The sequence below is a fragment of the Aythya ferina genome, assembly GCF_964211825.1.
Source record: "Aythya ferina genome assembly, chromosome: Z".
Taxonomy (NCBI): Eukaryota; Metazoa; Chordata; class Aves; order Anseriformes; family Anatidae; genus Aythya; species Aythya ferina.
In genome coordinates this window covers 19,082,477-19,095,227 of record NC_140299.1, presented here as the reverse complement: position 1 = coordinate 19,095,227, position 12,751 = coordinate 19,082,477, and positions in this window count along the sequence as shown.

The following is a 12,751-nucleotide window of genomic DNA, read 5'->3' as shown; positions in this document are numbered from 1 at the left end:
TGCTGCTGGCCCAGAAGGTGCTGGCAAAGGACAGGTCTCATGCAACAGCAGCCATGGTTGTACACATCCATGCTGTGCAGCACATTTGTCTATAAACAGCCTTTTGATTTTAACTTTTGTAACAGCTGAATTATGGCTCCAAAGTAACAAGGCGTAATGGTGTAACGTTAGGATCTTTTCAAGTTTTTCTCTTTAGAAGAATAAACTTCACATTTTCCTCATATACAATATTACACTAAAGCCCTTTCTGGTGGGGTTTCACAGACGTTTACTCAACAGCCCCTGAAATCAATTTGGCTTCATGTTTGAAATTTGCACAATTTTCCTTTTATGGCAGTTCTGTAAGTCCCACAAATCAGAGTTAAATGTAGTTTCTCTCCAAAGCCTCCCTTGTGTCTCACTGCTCCTCCTCTATGTTCTCTCAGCCTTTGCAGAAGCAAAAACTAGGAAAACACCTCAAGCATGGAGTTATTTTTTATTATTATTTAGTCATATTTTTGGAAAGAGGTAAATAAAATACAATCACCATATTCTGTCACTAATAAACATAGTCTATACACATAAACGAATGCTATTTATTTATGCTATACATATAATGTGTCCATATAATGTGAAATGTGTCCTCTGAGCAACCTCACTGTCTCCAGACAAGTTCTTCAGTTCTCCACTAACAGATCTAGATGTGACTTTGTATGTTGTTCATGGAATGAATGTGTAGTTTCATTATACGCTATTCATATCTTTGTATGCTGTTTGTGGGATGTTTTTTAATGGGATGAATACTTTTTTCCTTAACACAATAGTGTCGCAACGCTATTACAAGAATATTTTTACGGCATTAATATTGGTATAATGTTCATGCGTGGAAATTTGCTTTGCCTTTGCAGAGCAAAGTTTTAGGACAAGAAGGTGTTGTCATACTTGCAGATGCTGCTGAAATGTTGGCCTTCATCTCTGATAACTGGCTGCTGGGGCTCAGAGGAATATGTACTGGATGCTTGTCTTTAGGAGAAGGACAGTTTTCTAATACAAAAGTTTTGAACTTAGCAAGGTGTAAAGTAGAGATGGTCCTTTGAATATCCATGGGAATGTGAAACAATTCCATAGAAAATTATTTTCCAAAGGGCTGTAGGAGCTCACATCCCAGACCTGACTGCTCTCTGTTAAGATCAGAGGACCTACAGGGGACAGATTTTTCATTATCTGCCCCTTGCTGAGTTTCTATACCTTCCTAATCATGATGCCATTATTAGAGACAGAACAGGATATGACCCTATGTGAATCTGATGGCACTCAATATGGACCAGCTCTCAGCCTCCTAACATTTGCTTTACCATGTGGAGGTGCTCATGGAGTTCATTACTCAGGACTATAAACTCATATCTGCTGGGTTCATAGTCTCTGACCTATGCAGACAATACTCAGAGTCCCACCAGGAAGGCAAGATGCTCTGAGCTAGTCCCTTAGCTGATACAAATAAAGGTCCTCAGACTTCAGCAGCCAGTGCTCTGTCCTCAGATGCTGAAGAGCTAGATATGTACACACAGATTGAAGGTAATATTGTTCTGGTGGATGGCTCCTACAAACAAGGTTATGTAGTTAACCACTACTAAGGTAGTTAACCATTACCACTATTGCATAAATATTAGTAACTATTTGGGAGATTATTTCCATGTTCTGCAAAACACTTATGTATTTTGCTTAGTAAAAATGTCTTCTCTAAATCTGTTTTTGTGCATGCCTAATAATTGTCAACATCACTGCATTAATGAAGCTTTATTGACTTTTTTCCTTAGACTCCATTCACTGTTATCTTTATAAAGAAACACATGGGAGAGTCTCGGGTACATCTGGCAGATAATAACCCTGTAGCGTTAATAATCATACAAAAGAGACAGCTCGAGGCAAAGATACTATTTTCATTTCACCATCTGACTCACCCTTGACTTATTACAAGATTCCCCACTGTTTTCAGGTCTGGAGGAAACAGAGCTGTGAAAGATGTAAAAGACCATCTTGCACAGTCTGGACACCCCTTGCAATCCTACATGTCACATGCCAAAGCTTTTGAGTAGATCCTGCTCTCTCAAGAGCACTCTTCCCAAAAATAGGACCTCCGAATCATCTTGATTTTGTCCTAAATGTAAAAATCATCTTGATTTTGTCCTAAATGACTCTCACGAGAAGGGTTTTCGCCATGGAATCCCGGATATATGTGAGACAAGTCCAGGCTCGGACTAACTTCTAGTTCAGTTGTTTTTATTTTTGTCCTTGATAACTGAGCAAACAATACAGACCACTTCTTTGCCTTGTCACATTTTTCCTTATTATACCCTTCTGATCCAAGTAGCCAATGCCTTTCACTTCCTGAAAGAGATGTCCTTCTAACATTTTATTCATACTTGTTTTAAAGATCTCCTCAAAGCCCCCCAAGTCATTACAACTTCCCTCATGTGTGACACAGCAACCACCCGATCCGCAATGTTTCCTTAGGCTGGGACCCAACATGACCACATCTTTCTTGGTAGATCTCTATTTCTTCTACAGAGTGCAGAAAGAAGAGAAAGAGGAAAGTGTGCACCAATCCTCTTGTTTCTTTTTCTTCTTACCTCTGAGATGTTTCTGCAATTCTCCCAACATGCCTGTTGATAAGTGTCATGTTTCCTTCTGTCAAAGTAATCCCCCCTTCTCCCAAACCATATCTATTGAATAGCTTTTTGTGTGTGTGTGAAAATAAATACTTGAATGCAAATGTTTCAACCAGTCCTTTTTAAAGTCTGATTAAATCAAATATATAAATAGGGTAAAACTCTAGGACTTCTGGGAGGTTTCCCTAGGCATAGGAGGCCATCAGAATGGGACACTTTGCAGTACAGTAACACACAGAAGTTGTGACAGAGCTTGCTGAGGGCATAACCCCAAGTGTGAAAATTCCTCCTCCACACCCTCACCTAATTCATCACTAGTATCTCTTCCTTCTCAGTTTCAGAGCGTGGAAATGCCCTGGTGCTTCATTGCAAAGGGAAAGATAATGAACAGCAACAAGTGGAAATGCAGGAACGGAGATAGAGGCCTGCATACCGAAATAGCAGTAACACACTGCAGTATATCCTGTTGTGATGTATATACTTTTCTCTTTAATTCCTCCCTTGGGCAGTTTGAGGATGGAAATGTTTTTCTCAGAGGAAGTATTCTTACCACTGATTTTGTGGAGAAACAGCAATTTCCTTTCCGTAAATGGGATAATACTGGAGAATAGTTAGAGATCCCTTTGTCAGATACGAACCTGTGCTATTTCTGTATATTCCACAGGATCATTCATTTATGAATGCTATCTATATCCATTTGGTGCCCTATGCCACTCTGGGCACTGCTGTGCCATGTAACATGGGTGCTGTGCAGAGGTGCTGAGCCAGCCCTGGACATACTAGCTGGCTACTGACCAAAAGGGGTAACACCACATTGCATTTGCTAGGGCAGATCTGTAGCATCCCCACCAGGAGTCTGCAGATCAGTTTTAAAAAAAAAAAAAAAAAAAAAAAAAAAAAAAGACAAACAAAAACCAGCAAGCTCATTTAGAATCCTATCAGACCCCTACATACAAGGTAAGGCTTTCACAATCACATTAAAGTTATGGATCCCAGAATAGGTTAGGTTCAGCTCTGGTCTGGAATGCATTTTCTTTATTTAATTGAAACTGAAAGTCGTTGACAGATAATTCCACATGTAAATGAAGTTTGCTGAAGCACAAATGCCAGATAAACGCTTTCACCTTTATCTACTACAAATGTGCATTAGGTGTAGAGGAATGCCCTGACCTGGCTGTGTGGAATGAGGAGATATATCCTTCTGGAGAATCAGGGAGCAGAGGGTGCAGTGCTAAAATAATAAATTCACATAGTCCTCTGAGCAACATGAGGGGACCATAAAACCTAAGGAGAAAAATGAGAAGCAGCTTCACTAGCTCCAAGCATATTTTCTCATTTATGTTATCAGAGATCTGGCCCTTTGTATAACCTACTCAGTATTTTGGAAAAGTGATTTTTTTTTTCCAAAACAAAAAAATACTGGAAGGAGGAGGGATTAAGATCAGAACAACTTCCAAACTTTCTTCATATGTTAATGTTCTTGAAATTTTCTATATTTAAATCTTTCATCCAATTAAATGGCTGTATATTGAATACAGTAGGGTTTTTTTCTTCCCAGGGGAAAAAAAAAAAAGGCATCCTGCAAGTTGAGAATGTCTCCAGATTCTGGGTGTTTATGGAGCATTTCCATCAGGGTGCTTGTTTATTCTGGATTCATTCCAGGACACAAGGCTGGTCCTAGATGGCTGCCGTTGACAAGAGAACAATGTATGACTGATCATGAGAGATTACTCTGATCACAAAGCACCTACACGGTTTATTTGTGCACTGGGCTACTCAGGAGCACATATAAAAAGTCCTCAAGATTCCAACATCTTGCTTTTTCCACAGAGAATAATATAAACAGCTACTGGAGGGACAAACAGAAACATTGGGCTGTGAGGCAATACTTGACTTTCTCAGAAAGTTCAAAAGGTTACAGTCAGCTGCTCCCTTTCTCAACCTGTCTGTGTGGCGGGGATTTAATTTGCAGTCCTTGGTGCCACCCACAGAGTGTGATAAGCCTTTCTGAATTTCACACTCAGCGGCCAAAACCTGAGGAAGGGAAATGCAGCATCAGGCCTGAGGAGAAGGTACACTCAGCTCATGCTGGTCTTTGTCAGGAAGCTGTGGGGTCTTTGTTACAACATGGGGGAGACCGCTGAATCGCGTGGGAATACCTGGGACACTGCTCATAAAGTTGCCGGTAGCAGAAGCCAGGACTGTGCTTTCCCAGTGCCTGCAAAGCAGCCTCAAATTGAACTCGTAACCTTTGTGCACATTTCAGTATCAGTTTCTCAAAGGCACTTCAAGGGTTTAAACGTCTACTTTGTACTGCAGTCAGTAGGACCGACGCATGTAACCCCTCTAAGCAGTCATGGAAATTTCACCACCAGTAACCAATTTTCGCAGCACTCCAAGGGATTATCCCTGATACAGAAAGCTGAGACAGAGAAAATCCCAAATGATTGGAAGGGAGTTGTGCTTTCCTGTGTTCCCCACCTTCCCCTTACATAGCTCGTTCTCTCTGAGGGAAGCTGGTGTTTGTTCAGCATTTCCACTGCAAGCCCATATATCTTCCCTGCAAAAAATGCTTGGGGCTGAAATTTAGCTCCATTTATAACTAAGATTAGTGAAAACAAATGTTGAATTAAATTAGCAATGTAAAAATTAAATAAAAATCCCAAATTCTTTGTATTCCTCTTGCCCTAAATTGGAGTTGTTTACAATGCACTCTCTTTAAGGTAGTCTGAACATCAGGTCACAACCAAAAATAAAAATCTCTGGAACTATTCACATTTAAAATGTGGTTATGCTTGTAAAGAAACTGTTTCCTCTTAGGAGACTGTTCTGTATACATCCCTTTCACAAGCATACAGATTATAAAGGATCTTATTTTATAGTGTTTTACTCAAAATATCACAGATAAGAGGAAGAACATCAAAGGAGAAAAATGACTGTTTTACGTCTGATCACTGGGGTAAGGAAAAGTCCCTCTACTGTGTCTTCATGTACTAGACTATTCTAATGCCAAAGGACTCTGTTTTTTCCTATGCATTACAATGAGTTACAAGGTGAAGTTAGAACCATATTTTTACTCAATAACCAGTGGGTTGCACATATAAAAAAGAAAAAAGAAAAGAAAAAAAGAAAAAAAGAAAAAAAAAATCATCAACAGAAAGGGTGTATATCTAAGTGTGATCAACATGTAGGAGAGATTTTCCCCATTAAAGAAGGAGCTTTCTTTTCCCTATTAGACTCTCTGCTTTGGAGAGAGAATGGGAGAGACCCATTCTCCCAAAGGAGAATGGGAACAGACCCTATTTTCTGCAGCACAGTCTTGACTGCAAGCTGTCGCAGGAATTATGATAGAAGTTTAATTGTTAAGGTTAGCTACATGAATGAAATACGGTGCAAGATACTCCCAAAGTTCTTCAGCTGACAGCAAAGATTATTTTAAACAGCTGTCTAAATGCTTTTAGAGGAGTTCATCACAGCTCATGAATTTATGAGCTACACAACATAAATAGGCTATAAAAACTAAACTAAAAAGAATTAAAATTTGTATAAACCACTGACTGCCAGCATCAGACCTGTGGTCAGGAGACCTGAATTCAGAGACAATCTGAGCTAACACGCACCCATTTCTTGATGCTTGGATTACAATATCTGTAGTGGCCCCAAGGACAAGCTTATTGTTCAGAAGACATGAATGGAAATATATTCACCTAGTAGCAAAGCAAGGAATGGGTAAATTGAATAATAAAAGTGTTGAATACATCTGGGTCATATGTGGTAAAGTTTATATTTTGGAGTGTAATATCAACTGGAAAATATTTAGCTATCAGATATGATGCATTGATTAAAATTTGTTTCAGAGATATTTCACAGAAATGCCACTGGCTGGGTTTACAACATTATTTTGCAGTTGTTTTTCTTTCTTCTGGGTCCTGCCTGTGTGCAGTACAGGGATGTCTGCCGGTAAGAGCTGGGAAAGTGAACAACAGCAAAATGGGCTTTTGTTTGTTGAGCAAAAACTAGTTTCTGATTTGATAACCTGGACCTCAGAGACTTCAGGTCAATTTGTTATTTACTTCAAGTTTCTTCCCTGTTTTCTCCATGGTTTTTGTGGTTTTAAGAGTAAGACAGCTGCCAGAAGAGTTGCTGTGGGGCTGGACGGGTTGCAAGGCTGTAAGATTCTCTGATGTCATTGTAAAAAATCAAGGAAAAAGATAATAGTTAAAATAAGGAAAAGGGGAATACAGAGTTTGCATCTCATAGTGTATGAACCTAAGCCCCTCCAGCTCTAAGGATATACCACAACAATAGCATCAAACTGACAGAGGTGGTGCAACTGCTGAGCCCAGTAGGTCTTTCACTCACTGCTTGTGGAAGATGTAGGATACTGGATCCAGAAGCAGGTCAGCCTCTGAGCCCTAAATCTCAGGAAGCAGCCTGATGAAATGTTTATCCTTGCCCTAGTTTGCCACTGACTGGCAGCTCTTCACAGCCTGTGGACTTCCATCTCCTCCATGAATTTCTAAAGTGTCAGTGACGTGGTGGGCACTGGGTATATTTGGGTATAGGATTAATCATGACAACTTACTATGTTTCATCCTAGCCAGGAGACTTGGCTGGCACAGAGCTTTCTTCCTGTAACCAGAGCAGTATAACTTCTTTTTGGGGTGCCAGGTCTCTAATCAGTGACTATTTTGGCCCATCCCTTTCCTCTCCCACCACTTGCATGTTATGTCACCCACAGGTGGCCTTCTCCATTGTGCCCGTCTCCAGGCATGGCCCCTGAGGGATACACCATCCTTCCTAATGTGGTGGCATGGGACAGTCTGCCCAGATCACTCAGAATGTGTCAATATGTGTGCAGCTCCCCAGAATGACAGGTAGAGGGGAAAGTATATTTTTGCAACTGCTTCAGAGGAACTCACTGAACCTTGTTTTTTTGAAACTGGCTGTTTCCTTTGCCTAACAAGTGAAAAAAATAAATAAATAAATATGGGTGTGATTCAGCCTCTTCTGACCATATTTTGTTTCAGTGGCTTCTGTCAAGGGCAAAGGCACAGCCCTGATGCAAAGGAAGAGAGAGTGACTTCTACATCACTCCTCTTAGGTCAGCTACATGATGAAAGTGTCATGCTGTTATAAATGCAAGGTCCTTATGATTTTTGGACTATTTCATACCTTTTCTCTGGCTTGACAGATGTAATGTATAGGTTTGAGCAAGCAAAGGAAGGTTGTTGTCCTGTACCTTACTGCACAGACTCCCAGTGTCACCAAAGAAGAATGGTAACAGACATTATCTATAAGGTATCCACCTTTGTATGACAAATTCATTTTTAAATGTACATCTTTCTCAAGAGGCATCTGAGGTAGTGTGTTGGTTGTAGTACTCAGTCTGTCATTATTACAACATGCAGAATTTGGCAAAGCAATGTAAAATTATCTTGCTTTGATTCTGAAATCTCACTTCCCATATTTAATTTTAAGATAACGTTGGTTATTTCCTTTCTGTCAATAGCATGGAGCAACACCCCTGCTTACCAGGCTGACTCAGTAACTGCCTATCCAGCAATTGCATGCTGCCAGACTCAAGATACCAGAAAACATCCACTCAGTGCCAAGGAGCACCCTGCAGATGTTCCTGAGAGCCTGCAGTGCCAGGAGACAGGGTGGGGCAAAGCTCTGCATGGACATATCAAATGAAGTATGGAAGTGCCATAGCAGCATCCACAGAGGCCTGCAGTGCCCTGAGGGACTTGCTAGTGACAACAGCCTTCAACAGTCACTTATCTGGCTCAGCCTGAGGCAGCTTGGCTGCTTCTTCTAGTTTGATCTCCATAAGCAAAGCAGAGATGTCTCTTTGTAGAGGACCACATCAGCATCAAGATGTCCTCACCCAACCTGTTACATCCTTTAGCTACTGCTTCCTGCGTAAATATTGCCTCTTGTGCCACACTAGTGGTGACATTGCCACTTTGTAATATGAATATGAAATACCAGTACTACCCAGAGCTGTTATGTCCTTTGTCTGCAGGAAACAATATTTCTACTCTGGAGGAAAGTGCTGCAAAGCTCTTATGCCTGTCAAGTCTGAGGAAAATTTTATGCCAAAACTGTCACGTAGGAAAGGGAAGAAGCACCCTATAAGGTCATTGTTTTCATCATCCTGAATAATAGAAAAAGCACTGTATCCAGTCCATCTAGTCTGAAGCTTCTTTGTGCAGCTCTTAAGATCAAGGCCAGGGAAGTGAAATGCCTGCTAGCAGCAGCAGCTGCAGCTAAAGCAGTGCTACACAGCCCAGACACCGAGCCCCAACGTGCAACAAAAGCCCCAGTCATAACAGCCGCATAATCAAAACCAAGCCGTGTTGCATGATGTTCACTCCACACCACCAATGTCATGACATACCAGTTGTGTTCCCATATTGCACAAGTGAAATGGTCATGAAACCTTATGACCAGCACTCTGTTGCCACCCCCCAGTTAAAATCTCCCCCGGTCTCTTTCCTAAGTAATAAAATGTGGCTGCAAACTGAGCCTATAGTGTCACCTGCTTTGCTCAGAACAGGTCCTGTTACAGCATTTACCACCTGCCTGCCACCTATGTGCAGTGGTGCTAGTATCACCATAAAAGCAAGACTTTTCTTCTCATACAAGTAACATATATCCAAGTCTGGTTACTTAAAAAATGCTCCATGTGCTGTCAGAGTCTTCCATGTTACATCAATATTTTCCAGCTATGTCTATGCCACATTTCTGGCCTGATTAGCTTCAGGCTGATTAGGAATCAGAATGAACAACTGAGAGTGAATCGGTCAGGGATACATTTGCTCTGCCCCTGGGATAATATGTGGCTGCAAGGATTTGCAGGCATCATGAACATAGATTTACATTATTCTATGTTTTCACAATATTCAAACTTTCAGTTATGGCAGAGAGGATGAGATGGATGTGTGTATCCCAGGTTCTGAGACTAGTTCAGGTTTACTCCCTGATTTAGTGCCCTAAGGCCTGTGTAAAATGAGTTTTGATCCTGGGAAGAAAAAAAAAAAAAAAAAAAAAAAAAAAAAAAAAAGGGCAGAACAAAACAGACAAACAAAAAAAATATAGAATAACAATTGTAGGAATTGTCCACTTTTAATATCTATGTCTTCTTCTCATTAGACTGTAAACTCCTGAAGGCTGTATCTTTTACTCTGTCTTTCTACCATCCCACAGTGTCTATGAAAATGGAGCTATAATTTTAGCTGAAACTTTCAGATCCTATTGTAAGAACAATACTAAACAAAATGTTCTGCCTGGTGTCTGAGTTTCACCTCCACCACACTCTTTCTTTGGTAGTGCTGAAATAGTTCTGATTTTCTGCCTGGACCCTGCCCGTGGAGAGTGGAGGTTCTGAGCACTCACCCCAAAACCACTAAAAAGTGGAAGAAATTGTTAATGTTATACCTCTGCCTCCATGAGGCCTTTGGAGCAGCAGCACCTAGATTAAATGTTTTGACTTTCCTATAACAAGAGGAAATTTTAATTAAAAAAAAAAAAAAAAAAAAAAAACTGTTTATAATGGTTCCAGATGTTTAGCTGGCCCTACAGGCAGAGGGGGGGGGGGGGATAGATCTACAGGCATTTTGTTGGTTTCTGGACCAAATGGTCTTTCTAATGAAATTGAAAGAGACTGATTCAAAATATAGAAATAATGAAAAGTAGAAAGATGGTAAATAAAGTTTAATAAGGCATACAAGGAACTTGGCTCCTTGTCAACAGAATGGAAGACAGCTGATCTGAATGGGGCACAAAATAATTCTGAAAATTATTATCAGATTTGATGGAGCCAGAAAGGTAAAATACTGTAAATTCAGCCAGTCAGGCAAATCTCATCTTTACTCAAAAGTGCACATCTAACACATAATGGGGGCACTTCCCCCATTTAATCATATGATGCAGGCCAAATCCAGCTTAAAAGATTCTCTGTCACTTCTCTATCATTAAATTTGGCAGATGGCTGAACAAAGCATATTGTACCAAACTCTGTTACATCATTACCACTGCAATTTGAAATGTAGTAGGATTCTACTGAAGCAACTGAGGGATGCATTTGCCGTATTATTTGTGTAAAGGCAATAGTTCTGCCTTGATCCTGAAGAGGAAAGGGTGAAGGGCTATTGTCTCCACATGTCTGCACATGACTCCTTACCTACACACCTCTTTCACAATATTTTTGTGACTGCAGAAGACCAGACTCTTGTCTCAATAATATAGTCAATGCAGTCATTGTCAGGCTGATGGAACTTGTTCCAAAACTTTCCATTTACGACTGGTAGATCAAATTGTGGGCTGCTCTGTGGGCTTTAGGGCTTTATATACTCAGGAAAAATGCATCAAAAAGAATCGGCACTGTAAGCTGTCTTGAAAATAGAGATGTGGTGTATTAGGCAGCTGAATAATTAAAGCAGGCAACAAGAATGCCAATCATAGAATCATAGAATGATAGAATGGCTTGGGTTGGAAGGGACTTTAAAGATCATCTAACTCCAACCCCTCTGCCACAGGTACGGATGCCACCCTCTAGATCAGGTTGCCCAAGGCCCTATCCAGCCTGGCCTTGAACACCTCCAGGAATGGGGCATGAATTAAGTCACGTATTTAACTCTATCAGCAAAATAAATAATTAGACACTGCTTCACTTCCACAGAAAACAAATTAAAGAGGAAATGATTAATGTTTAAAACCGCTTTTGTGCTTGTGTCACAGATGTCTGTTGAAATGCTGTAGCATTTCAACATTTCAAAGAGGTTCTTCAAAATAAAGTAGAGACTCTTATTTACAGCAGAGAGTTCAAGGTCAGAGCTAGAAGACAATCTTTTAAATAGTAATTTACATATCAGTGACACCTAGTTCATTATAGAGCTATCTTATAGTTTTTCATTCTTTACATTCTTCCTAACTTCAAGCTTTCAGTGGGAAGGGCATCAGAAGCCAAGATGAAAACAATAGTGAAATCTTCACAGTATCTGAATATGTTTCACTCAGAGGAAATGGTCTCTGTTCTCTAGAATGACCATTTCAACATTACAGTATGTTCACAAAAACATAACCATTAGACAAATGAGTAGGATATATGCTATCATAGAGCACAGAGAACCATGACTATTTGATTTGATAAAGATAAGTTGGCACATTTTATTAAAAAGATAGGGCCAAATTGGTAAAGCTCACATCTAATTCCAACTGTAAAAATAGGCAGGTATAGGGCCAATCGGATCATCAGTATGATCCTACATTTACCTTCTGGAGGTAACATGTCTTTCTCCAGTGAGTGAAAACCATTCTTGAACATGTTACTGATAAGTAGTGGTGGAAAGGACTCATTATTTCAACAAAAGTAAAATATAAAATAGTTTAGTACCTGGTTAGTAACTGCATTTCCTCACACAGATAATTACCAACTCCTGATGCAGATGAAATAAGCAAAGTACTAGTTAAGAAAAATGTTATCTTACTGTGATTCAAATAAAATCTTGCACTTTTATGACTTTTGTAGAAAAATGTTTGTTTTTTTTTTTCACTGTGCCCATGCTGGTGTTTAGCCTTCCAGCATTGGTTAAGTGAATCTTATTCAATGCCTCGATGAGTTGAGCAGTTGTCTATCACCACCATCTCTGAACCCCCTTACAGATGATTTCCTAGCTGGGTGTGATTTGACTAGAGGTGAGAAAACCTTGTGCTGCCTAAATCAAGACACATATAAGTGTGTTCTTGTAGCATTTAAAGAAGATGCTACAGTTATTGGCCTCAAATATTGAAATTATGATTTTATTGATGGCTAATGTCAAAGGGTGTGTGTTATTTTCTGTGTGTGCCTTTTTAGTGGCCTTGGTATGCACAGTGACGGTTTCAGTTACGTCTTTTTGCTGCTCAAGCATATTTTTTCCTCTTTAAAGGAGATAGTGTATGAAATGGGTATGGAAAACATTTTCTAAGATAGTGCTAAATAAATTCAGCATTGTGGCCTGGCGTATTTTATGACTTGAAGGAAGGAAAATTTAGAATATGTCAGAGTGATTTTGATTTGAAAGTATGTCCAGATTTATGAGAATGGTTTGGCTGAA